We start from the raw sequence: 12,209 nt of genomic DNA on the forward strand, positions 1-12,209 counted from the left end.
CCTTCCATCCTGTAAGTGTGAGCCTCCCCCAAGTTCTGCCCCCAGCCCTCTTTTCTTTTTTTCTATACTCTACCAAGGGCATCTCAGACATTCCTATGTCTTCAGCTCTCACTTCTTTGCAGGTGGCTTCCACTATTTCAGTTGCTAACCTCTCCCCGTGCTCCCAGTGACAGCTCAGGAATAATACATCCAGTACTGGATTCATCACTTCTCTCCTAAAACTTTTCTTTCTTTTGAATCAGTTTTCCCCCTCCCATTTCTATTTATGGTATCACCATTTTCCTAGCCCCTTAGGTCTGAAGCTTCAGAGTCCTCTTGGACTCACATCTTTCCCTCCCGATCCTCTTCCCACTCCCCCATCAAATAGCTGCCAAGTCTGGTCAATAGTACTTGGGAAATATGTTTCACATCCAGAGCCTCCTTTCTACCCTCTCTGGCACCACCCTAGTTCAGGCCCTCCTTACCCCTTGCCTGCACCATTGTAATAGCCTTTTATTTTAACTAGTCTCCTTTCCTCCTTTCTCTCCCCTCTCCAATCCATTCTGGTATCTTATATCCCTGTACCTTGCTTCATGAAAACATCCTTCTCTGATTCCCTCCAGCTAGCAGTGCTTTCTCCCTTCCTCCCTCTCTAATCTCTCACACTCATCTTCTACAGTCTATTTGATCCTATATACACAAAGCCTTCTAACTTATATCATAATTGGTGATGTTTATGTCCCTCCTCCTAACTGGAGCATGGGCTCCTTGAGAGCAGGGACTCTCTCTGTCTTTGTCTTATGCACTTATGTCTTACACGTAGTAGGTATTCAGTAAATAGTTGGAGAATTAATTAAGAGGAAGAAGAGGGCCAGGGACATGCTGCCACTGGAGGTAGGATAAGGGAAATGGGGAAACTGAGAAATTGAGGATATTTGGGGAAATAAAAATGCCATTTTAAATCTATTTGAGCATAATTTATGAAAAAACAGCAACCCTGTATACTTAGGCACATTATATTCTAATATAGGAAACTACTTCTTAAAGCCCTGATAGCCTCAAAAAAATTAGACTTAAGATGAAATATACTGGTATATGGTGTATGAAAGGACAATGGTTCCTTGGCCTTTCTTCATGTTGGGGATTCCCCCTTTCTTTCTTCCTGAGTTTACTGGGAATTCCCCCCTCTCCAGGTGTTGTGTCTTCCCTTCCTGTCCCTGGACCTCTCAGGCTTCCAGAGTACAACCACACAAACCCTTTTACATGCAAGGAGTATTGGGTAGACAAAGGAGATGAATGTGGCAAAGTGCTTGGAGATCCTGAAGGGGATGTACCCTGGTAACACCACACTCCTTAATTTGGACACCCCAAACTTGTTGCCTTTTTCTCCATGTCTAAACACTTTTTTTTTTTTTGGTTTTCCTATGGTTCCAAATAAATGGAGTCCCGGGAGGGAAAAGTTAGTAGAAATTTTGGGCTTTCTGCCTGGGTATCAGTAGCAGGATCTCATCTCTGTCCACTTCTCCCCCTCTCCTCCCCTCCTCCTCCCCTTGGCTGGATGGGAAGGCCTTGGAAGAGAGGGTGGAGAGAGGTCAGAGCGGTGGGATCTGGGCTCCTCCTTCCATCTCTCTTCAGGCTCAGCGACTTGGCTCTGGCCAGGAGACTGGGAGCCTGTCAAGGGTCTCCGAGAGATTGAGGCTGGACTTGCTGGTGCAGTGCCCCTTGTTTCCGGGAGATGGCTCATTCCCTTTTTCCTTCTTTTGCTATTGTCCTACCCATGGTTGCTGTACTGTGTTAGCAAGCTTGATATCCTCTCTCTCTCTCTCTCTCTCTCTCTCTCTCTCTCTCTCTCTCTCTCTCTCTCTCTCTCTCTCTCTCTCTCTCTCTCTCTCTCTGCATGCAAGCCCAGCACTTGGCCCTTGGCAATGTCTCCTACTGCATCAGGGACTCATCGGCTTTGAATGCTCGTTTATGGACCCCCTGGGCTGGAGAAGGAAAGAAGGGAGAGAGGCTCGGGGTTAGCAACACCTTGAGGCTTGTGCATGAAACAGCTTGCAGAGAGGAGACATCAGCGAAGCCCGGGCGAGACACCACCAGCCACACGCACCAAGCAATCGGGAACCCATTGGATCTTGCACCCGAGCCAAGCCAGGTAAGCCTCCAGCGGCTGCGGGTGCTCCCAGCCCATGTCTGAGAATGACGGACGTGGGGAGCACTGACCCGGTCAGGGGCTCTTCCCAACATGGAGGTGTAACAATGGGAGGAATAGGGAAGGTTCCTGGACTGACGCCTCAGCCTTGGATGCTGTGGGGAGGAGAAAAGAGAGGAGCCTGTGGGGCCGAGCAGGTTGTAGGGTGAGCATGCTTCCAGCCCTGCTGGAGGAGATGGAGGGGATGGGTGGGGGCGATTCCTAGCCCCAACGTACCCACCCCTTGACTCCAAACTGAACTCACTCAAACCTGGAGGTTTTGTTTGCGTTTAAGATGAGAAGTAAATAGTAAAACCTGTCCCGAGGGATGGCTGTTTTCTCTCCCAGTGGGGGAAAAGTCAGTGTCCAGTCCGGGGAAGGACAAGAATTTTTATTACTTTTTTTTTTTTTGGTGGGGGGGAGGGTGTAGCCTGGCTTCTGCCTTATAAGGGCGCTGCAGCAGCACCCTTCAACATAAGAGGAGGAAGAGCGCCGGAGAGCCCTCATAGGCTCGAGTTGTTAGGCTGGATGGGAAAGTGGCCCCTTGGCTCACGCTCAGGCCTGGGCTCTTCTTTCCAGCTTCTCCTAGGGGTGGTTTGGGTGCTAGGGAGGAACCTCGGTGGAGAGCCAGCAGTGGAAAAGCGTGGCTGAAGTGGGGTGGGGAGACCGGGAGCTTGGCAGGATCCCTGAATGTGGGAAGAATTAGTTACCAAAGGCATCACGGTTAGTTTGTGCAAACACAGTCGGGGTGCCAGGTCAGGGAGCTCCCTTGCTGCAAGGAAACCTTCCTTCTTTCATTCCTTCGCTTCCCCCCTTCTTCCCCCTCCTTCCACTTTGGGGCTTTCGTTGAATTCCCCTTCTCATCCCCACCAGCCCAGCCTGGGATGGAATCTCTATTGTCCCTAGCCGAACTGTTTTCTTTTCCCCAAGCTCTGCCTGGGAGTTCTGCACTTTGGACTGATCCCCTCCTGTGGAGAGATTTTTCAAGGGGGAGCCCTAGAATTGGAACCCCGATGCCACCCTGTCCCCGTTTTCTATCCTCCCTTAAACTCCCTGACCAGCCAGGAGGTGGCTAAGCCAGCTTTGGGAATCTGCATTGAATTTTCACCCTGTACCAGCCCTGGACCAAAGTCTTACCGGTTGCTCTGTGAGACCTTGGAGTGATAGCAGGAGAAACAGGCCTGGAAAGTAGTAACTGGGCCCAAAATACTGCCCCCCACCCCCCAAACACATCTCCAGCCAATGATCACAAAGTAGAGATGAAGAGGTACCAGACCTTCCAAATATTTAGCCCTTCTGGAACCTGGCCTTCCCATTCTTGGTAATATTCATGGAAAAATTAAATGAAGGCAAATTTTATAGCTTTGCTGGGCAGCCAAAGTCTGAGGAGACGGCAGCTCTGGATTCTTTCTGGTCTGGAGTCTAATGCTAGGGCTGTCACTGGTTTTTCCTTTGGCCCTTAGGTGAGCCTGAGATTGATTTTCATGACTCTCAGTATGCTGCTTGAGTGTGTACGTCTGACTGAACCTTTGCCAGAGCCCTCCACTTATATCTAAATGAATACTTGTCCATACCTCAGCTGGGAATTACTTCTAAAGGCCAAGGGCAGCTTCAGATTCTACCAAGGGTCTAGAACAACTTCTTCAGGACAAGGCCGTACCTCTGCCTTGCTCCTTTGGATGGAACTCATCACCCTTGGCTGTGACTGGTCTTTGCCGCTGCCTAGATGGATTCTTCCATTTGTCTTGGCGGGAGAGAAACTGAGAATTGCGTGTATGTAGGCACACACCCACGTGTACATGCCTTTGGTTCATTCAGTGAAATCCCCTCTATTTGGCACAATGCTTTGCAGATCTCTGATGCAGACAAGCGTTCCCTAGGAGAAACCTGCAGTGCATCAGTCCTGTGCAGGGCCATCAAGGAAAGAGAAAGTATAGAGGGAGAACAGGGAGCAATAGAGAACTCATTAGAACCTTGTCTCACCCTCTTCCCCTCCTCACATAGTCCCTTTGATTTTTCATAGCCCAGGGTTTGTGAGTGGCATGGACCATCCTGAACCTTGCAGTGTATTCCTGATGACCCCTAAAGTTCCTTCCAACTCTGAATCTAAGCTCCTATGGGTGACATGGGCAAGGCCTTTGAGGTGGAGGGAAAGGAGAGGAGTGGGACTGGTACTCAACTGGTGGGATAGTGAATATGCAACAGAAGAAGAAGTGATGTTGTAGAAAAACCTGATGCCATTCCTCTCTGATACTTGGGTGGGCAAAGGGAAAGAGGTGACTCCAGGTCCGGATGGGCACTCTTTGGCCATGTCTCTTCCTAGTGGTCTGGGACTGACAGAATGGAAGCTGGGGGAGAAAATGGACTTTCTGACGGGAGCTGAAGGTAAATGTCAGAAGGGCTAACACCCTCTGGACAGCTGAGGGGACCTACTGACAGATGAGCCAAGGAGAGAACTGCCAACCCAAGACAAAAAAGGGTTGTAGCATTTATATGGTCTTCTAGGGTTTGCAAAGCACTTAACAATTGTTGTCTCTATCATCCTCCCAACAGTCTTGTGAGATAGGTGCCCTAATTATCATCCTCATTGTACAGATGAGGAAAAGGAGACTGAGGGAGTTTTAAGTAATTTAACAAGGGTCACACAGCTAGTAAGTGTCTGAGGTAGGACTCGAACTCAAGTCTTCCTGACTTGAAGTCCATTGCTGGATCTACTCTGCCACATGGGATATGGGCTACTGTCATCCACTCAGATTTAGTAGCTCAGAGAGTTCAACAAATGTTTACTAAGCATGCATGCCCACTTTTAAAAAAGAAATTAGTTGTATCCCCAATGCTTAACCCAATGTTTGCACATGATAGGTGCTTAATAAATGTTTATTGGGTTATCGAATGCTCACTACATGCCAATATCTTTGCTAAATTCTGGGAAAATAAGATCAAAATGTTTTCTGCTCTCAAGGAACTTATATTCAGCTAGGGGTTACTTTGTGTACCCAGATAAATAACCATACGGTAATCTGAGGAAAGAGAGAATGTTAACCACTGGGGATATCAGGGAAGGCCTTAAGGAGGAGGTGGTTCCAGGCAGAAGCTTGAAGGAAGGCAAGGACTATGAAGTCATTTGTATTCAATGAGATAAACCAAAGATGGTTAGCTCGGGATCAGAAATCATACCTCAGAAACTTGATTTATATTGTACTCAGCATCGTAGTTCTGGTAAACATCCTAAAATGGCTAATTGTCTCTTATTCAGGAACAGATGAGCCTTTAGGTGAATCAATGAAGTCCTTGGCTTCCCTGCCCTAAAGTGCAAGGAGAGGAGGAGAAATTAAAATCAGAGCATTTTACCCCTTCTGAGCAGCTCTGGTAAGAGATTTGGTTGGGGAGTCTGACTGGAATTCTAAAATGAGGTTTGGGGATTATTAAACATCTCCTCTATTACTAGGGAGTCTGAACAATTGAAAGTGGGTAATAAATTGTGTTGGCTAATAAAAGGCACAAATCTTTGGGATTGGTCTGTGTTGACAAGGTCAGAGACTGGTGACTTGGGTCTCTCGGCACCTGAGATGATCTCCCTGAGGAATGTTTTCTCCCTCTAGAAACTAGAAATGGGGATCTACTCTCCCAAAGTAATAATACTAATAATTACTGACATTTATATAGTATATTACACATATTATCACCTTTGATCCTTACAACAAACCTGTGAGGGTTGAGGTTTTATTATTATTCCCATTTTATAGATGGGGAAAGTAAAGACAAGAGAAATAAAATGACATATGCAGGGTCACACAGTCAAATCCAGGTCTTCCTGACTCCAAGTGTAGTGGACTCAGGTAACTGAGAAAGCAATAAACCTTAAGGGTTGTAAGAACAGAGGACTAATGAGCAAGGAGAAGGGACAACACATCCAGTAGCCATATATTGGAGAAGAAGCAAGATATGGGCTGGAGCCTCCAGATGTCTCTACCTTCTTTCCAGTTCTCTGTCTACAGAAAAGGGCATCTCTCTCAGGCCCAAGGGGACTTAGCTACCTGTCCTCTGCTCAGTTTAAAGGGAGACCAGAATCATTTACCTTCTTCCCTTTGTCACTCCTTCATGTCCTTGGGCCTTCATGAATCCATGTTCCTCTGCTTCCTTACAATGTGGCTCGACATTCACCTTCTCTACAAAGTCAATTCTGTATTAATTGCATTGCCCTGTTCCTCTTTGGTAATTGTAGACTGGGTTGCAGTCAACCTTCTGTTCCATAGCATTTATTCTTGAACCTCTGACCTCTGTGACTCACTGGCTGGATAGGTTGTAAGCCACCTACAAGTCTCTGCACTCCTGGGTTATTCCCATGACTCTCAGTACATGTGACTGCTTTGTAGTTCATCTTGCCTCCCTGAGTTAGGACCATTGGGATTGGAGGATGGGAGGCTTTGGTTGGTGGAGTTATCTTCTATTAAGGCTTTTTCATTTCCCTCCTATGGCCCCTTGGGGTAGACTTTGGAGAAAGGGAAGCTTCCCTGCCTACTGGCTATGTCTGGTACCCTACTACACCTCCATAATCATGGACTCTACAAAGTCCAAGAGAAGGAGGGGCAGATGATTGTAATCCATGAAATGCATGGGGGAAGGGAGTGAACCCCAAACACATTCCACATTGGCCTTACAGAATCTGGGTGGTAATCCACGTCTGAATCTAAAACAGAGACTGCATTGGGGAAAACGTTCTTGCCACTCAGTCAGTAGTCTACCACTAAACGTTAATTACGTACTTACTATGTGTCAGGCACCGTGCTAAATGTCTATGTGGCACAAAATTGAGTTTATCCACTTTATAGATGAATCTTCTCAGGCCCAGAAAAGTGGGCAGAGGTTAAAGGTGAATCTAGATTGTAAGAGCCATACTCACTGTTCTTTTCACCGTAGTGCACTGCCCTTTCAACTGATCTGTGGCTGAAATACTGGGTGATGCATTTAAAGACAATTGAATTTCCAGGGCCCATGTTTGAAATGAAAACAGGCCTAAAAGGTCCGTATGGGCTTGAATTTTTAAAAACTAAGTTTTATTGACATCTTTTGTCTTTCTAGTACCTATATTTCTCACTGTATCACTCCCTGCTCCTCTTCTCAGAGATCCATCTCTTATTACAAATAATTTTTAAAAAAGAGATTAGAAATAATTTAGGAAAACTAACCAACATTTAAATTATAGCATTATGAGATTTGGACTAGACATGAGGAAGAACTTAGTGTAATGAGAGTTATTGTACACTGATCCATTAAATATTTGTTAAGCACTTTCTCTGTGCCAGGTACAGTAGAGGATGGTAAGTTCTGCCCTCAAGATGCCTATAATGTAGGAAAGGAGACGTGAACCAATCCGTACTGTAAAGGCAGAATGTCCAAGTGCTATAGGAGAGGAGCAAACCAAAAGATCTTAGTAATTCAAAAATAATAATGATGATAATAGTTAATATTTATATGTCACTTTCTATGTGCCAGATACTAAGTGTTCATAATTATTTTGTCTTACAATTTAATATTACAAATCTTATTTGATCCTTACAACAACCCTGATTCAGGTAGATGTTAGTATTATTTCCATTTCACAAATGAGGAAACAGAGGCAAACAGAGGTTAAGTGACTTGCCTAGGGTCACACAGCTAGTAAGTGTCTGAGACCAGTTTTGAACTCTGGTCTTCCTGACTCCAGGCCTAGTGTGGTACTCTAAATGCTGTACTGCCTAGCTGCTTAAATAAGAAAGCTCACATCTAAGTGGGAGGATCAGGGTTCTTCTCCATGGAGAAGGGGACATTGAGCTCAAGTTCAAGGGTGGCAAAATGGAAAAAATACTGGCTTTAGATTCAGGCAATCTGGATTCTCATCCTGGCTGTGCTGCCAAGGGGATGTTGGATCAGACATCCTAACCTTTGCAGGTCTCAGTTTCCCCATCTGTAAAATAAGGAGTGGTCACTTTCAGCTCTTAATCCTATGAGGATGGATAGTTTTTACCAGGTGAAGATGATCATTGGAGGGCATCTCAGGCAGAGGGAACAGCATGAACAAAGGCATGGAGGAAGGAAAACACAAGGTATTTTTCAGGGTGAGCAAATAATTCAGTTTGTCTAGAACATAAGGGAGACAGTATGAGATGAAGTTGGAAAGATAGATTGCAGTCAGATGGTGGAGGACCTTGAATGCCAGGCTAAGGCATCTGGACTACATTCTGAACAAATTAAAGAGCTACTAAAAGTTATTGAGCAGGGAAGGGAGTGACATGTTTGAAGCTTGCTTTAGGAAGACTGTTCTGGCATACTGGTGTGTAGGATGGGCAAGGAAACCTGGTAGGAGTCATTACCATTGCTTAACCAAGAGTCAGTGAGGGCCTGAATTAGGTTAGTGACAGTGGGCGTGTTTAACAGGTGACTAAGAGCGATGAAGGGCAGGATAATAACTGACATTTATGTAACACTTTGCAATTCACAAAACTGTGAAATATACACATTACATGTGACATATAAGTGTTATAAATATATATGTGAAATATATATTACATGCACTGTACACACATATAATACTGTGGAAATATGTATGTATATTATATGCAACGTTCTCATGTTGTAAATGTGTGGAAAACATACATTACATACAAAGCACATTATAAATATGCGCAAAACATGTACATTACACACAACACACGTGTTTAAATATGTGAAATGTACACATATAGAACATATACATGCTATAAATATGCATGAACTATATTGTACATAATATATGCAATGCGAATGTTGTAAATGTGCATGTGAAATATGTTACATACAATGTGCTTGTTATACATGTGTGTGAAACATGTACATTAAATAGAACACAAACATGTTATGAATACATGTGAAACATATACATTATGTACAACATACACATTATAAATACATGTGATATATTGTGAATAATATTATATACAATGTGCAGGTGTATTTTAAATATGTACATGAAATATATACATTATATACAATGTGCACGTTATAAATGTGTGAAACATGAATTATATAACATACATGTGTGAAAATATATGAAAATATATTCATTATATGTAATACACATGTTATAAATGTGTGAAACATATATCTAACATATGCAATATATAACACACATTCTAGATTACATAATACATTAGGCTGTGTATGCATGTATGTATGTGTGTGTGTATGTATATTTCCCCTCTCCTTCAGATCTTTGTAATGTCATTCCTGTTTAGTAAATGACAAAGTTAAAGCTGTGACAGGTGAGGAGACTGGTCCAAGGTTACTCAGCTACTGAATTTCAGAAACAGCACTCACTCATCAACAACAAGTACCAGGGTTTTCTGATTACCAATCCAATATTTCTTTCCACTACCCAGCTGCCACCAAGGTTATTGAAGCATGAACCCTGGGAGATCTTTAAGAACAGGAAAGAAACCCCTCCAAAACCAAAGAAACTTCAGCTTCGTTTTAGTCCTGCCTGGAAAAGAGAAGAGCTGGAAGCTGGTTGCCTTGAGTTCTATTCTGGTTCTGTCCTTTAGCTGTATGAAGCCAGGCAACTCTGTGGCCCCTAAACAAAAGGTTGGACTAGGTGACTTCCAAGGGACCTTCCAGCTCTGAATCTAGAATCTTTCTGACTTTAATACTCTGTGAGGCAAGAGGCTTTCCGGAACTTTCTTTTTAGTTCTAGAGACCTTGTGGTGTTGTGGAAGAAACACTAGAATTGGAGCTAGGGGAGGCAGGTTCAAATCCTGGGTTCAGTAGTTGGTAGCTGTGTGACCTTGGGAAAGTCACTCTGAGCCTTAACCTGTTGGGTAGGAAAAGTGCCACATTTCAAGCTGTACTTAGGAAGATGACTGTCAAGGAGGAGAGACTGTCGGTCTCCACCTTAGTGCTGGCACATAATAGGTGCTTGATTAATGTTTATCAACTAACCCATCTACCTCTCAAGGTTCTGAAGAGAGCACTTTGTAAACCCTGGGCCGAGCACTATATGAATTTAAGCAAGAGTGGCAGTGATAGCAACAGTGATTCTCCATTTCTGTGGGTTCTTCCCCAAAGAGGAGGTAAGTTGGCCTTGACTCTGTACCTGCAGTTGTGATAAAGGTTGATGTTTGTCCTTGGTTTTTGAAGAGGACCAGTGACATCATGGGGTGATGTCTTGTCTTGGCATATCCTCTGGAAGGTATCAATTTAGTGGAACTTTAATTTTTTTTAATGTGGTTCCAGCCAATGATCTTGTTTGTAACTACAAACATGGTCACACCTCTGCACTCTTAAACTTTGTCCCACACACGTGCTAACTGGTGCTTTCGGTCCATGCCCCACTGGCTGCCAAACCCAAAGGGCATTAGGAACCCAGTCACAAAGAATCTGGGTCATGCCTAATGGAAGAGTCTCTAAGCTGGATGCTCTTGCCCTCCAGATACAACTGATAGAATGGATATTTTCTGTGTTCTTCCCTGTATTGGAAGCAGAAGGAGATAAATGGAGGCAAGGTCCCTGCCCTCAAGGAACTTACATTTGAAGATAAAAACACTAGCAAAGGAATCAAACCCAGGTATCCTACCTCTAAGCCCAGTGCCCTTTTCTCTATCACAGTGACTCCCATTATGATCCTTGGGTCTGGGGCTGTTCAGTCTACTACCTAGTGGCCTTTCCACCATGTCTAGGCTTTACTTTTATGCCTCTTAGACATACAGTGAAGTTTGGTGTGGCTCCATTCATAGCACAGGAAGGACCCTGATTCTCTCTGTCCTTGGAGGTAGGGTGGAGGGGTCAGAGTTAGGCTGAGATCCCAGGGCCAGGAATGAGAGTAGCTTCTTTGTTCATCCCTGGATTTTGCAGCATGTCCTGAACTGACCCTAGGGCAGGAAATCCTTTCAGCAAGGGCAGCAGGAAAAGTGGAGGATCCCTTTGGAGGAGTTGTGTGCTCTGGTTCACGGGTGCAAGCAAGAGGCAGTCTGAGCTAAGAATTGTACCAAGGTCAGGACCCCAAATCCCGGCAGGAACATCTTAAAGGGATCTGCAGGCTCTGGGATGTGTGAGCTTCTGAGTCTTGAGTCCTCTCCTCCCCACCCTCCCTAGGCATTCCTGCAGAGCTCCCTGAAGTCACCGAACCCAAGATCTGGCCAGTGGCTACAATTGGGAGTGGCCTAGGAAGGAAAAGGGGTGGGGGAAGGCTGCTAGGTCCTCTCTCCTGCCTGCTGTAGCTCTTAATACTGGGTGGAGTGATAGACCAGGCTATCCGGTAACTTCTACTGGCAAGATTGCTCTTAAAGGTATGTGGGTGTGACTTTGGGAGCCTCAGAAGACTACTCATTTTCAGTGCCTCCCTTGAGGATCCCTGAAATTCTCACCATTAGAGATTTATTCCTTTGGATCAAATATTTCCCTCTCCTGGCTCTGCTATTGAAATTTAAATACTTCTGGAAGAGGTAACATGTTGTTTACTCCATAAATTCTAGTCCTGCTGGCAAACTTGCTTTGTGACCTTGTTCAAGTCCCTTCTTTCTAAGGCCTCAGCTTCCTCATCTGTAAAAGGGGAATAATAACATGTACACTATTTCACAGGGTTGCTATAAGAAAAGCTTTTTATAAACTTCAGAGTGCTCTGTCAATGCATGCGAACTCCATGGGCACTCTGTTTCAGTTAAACAAATATTTGTTAAGCACCTACAACATCCCAAGCACTGCGCTTTTTTGCATTCCCAGCACTTAACACTTAGTAGATGCTTAATCAATGTTTGTTGACTGACTGATTGGCTAGATACTGGACCACCGTCTTCCCAGGGCTTTGTTTCCTCATCTGTAACATTAGGAGGTTAGATGAGGCAGCGATTCCTAAAGTTCCTTCTAGTGCTGACAGTCAGTGATCTTTTATGGGAAAGGAGGGCACAGAGAAGGGGTGGGGCTTTGGGAAGTAAACTCTGGAGACTCCAGAGTCTTGCCTAGAGCTTGCACTGTGGATTGGACTTTGTTGGGTGCAGAGCCGAGTGGAGCTAGCCCAGTTTCCTGTCTCTCT

General features: G+C 44.7%; 1 long non-coding RNA gene across 3 annotated transcripts; it reads right to left on the reverse strand.

The window, feature by feature from the left end:
* Window positions 1-2,527: 2,527 nt before the first annotated feature.
* Window positions 2,528-10,137, reverse strand: LOC140529435 (uncharacterized). Of its 3 annotated transcripts, none has more exons than XR_011975552.1 (6): window positions 9,666-10,137; window positions 6,246-6,336; window positions 5,345-5,472; window positions 4,348-4,515; window positions 3,828-4,070; window positions 2,528-2,853 (listed from the first exon to the last, which is right to left on the reverse strand). It is a non-coding gene; the product is annotated as an uncharacterized lncRNA (long non-coding RNA). The 3 variants fall into 3 exon arrangements; XR_011975550.1 differs by having other exon boundaries at window positions 2,529-2,853; window positions 9,503-10,137; XR_011975551.1 differs by lacking the exon at window positions 4,348-4,515 and having other exon boundaries at window positions 2,531-2,853; window positions 9,503-10,137.
* Window positions 10,138-12,209: the final 2,072 nt, after the last annotated feature.

This window comes from Notamacropus eugenii, chromosome 2, assembly GCF_028372415.1.
Source record: "Notamacropus eugenii isolate mMacEug1 chromosome 2, mMacEug1.pri_v2, whole genome shotgun sequence".
Classification (NCBI taxonomy): Eukaryota; Metazoa; Chordata; class Mammalia; order Diprotodontia; family Macropodidae; genus Notamacropus; species Notamacropus eugenii.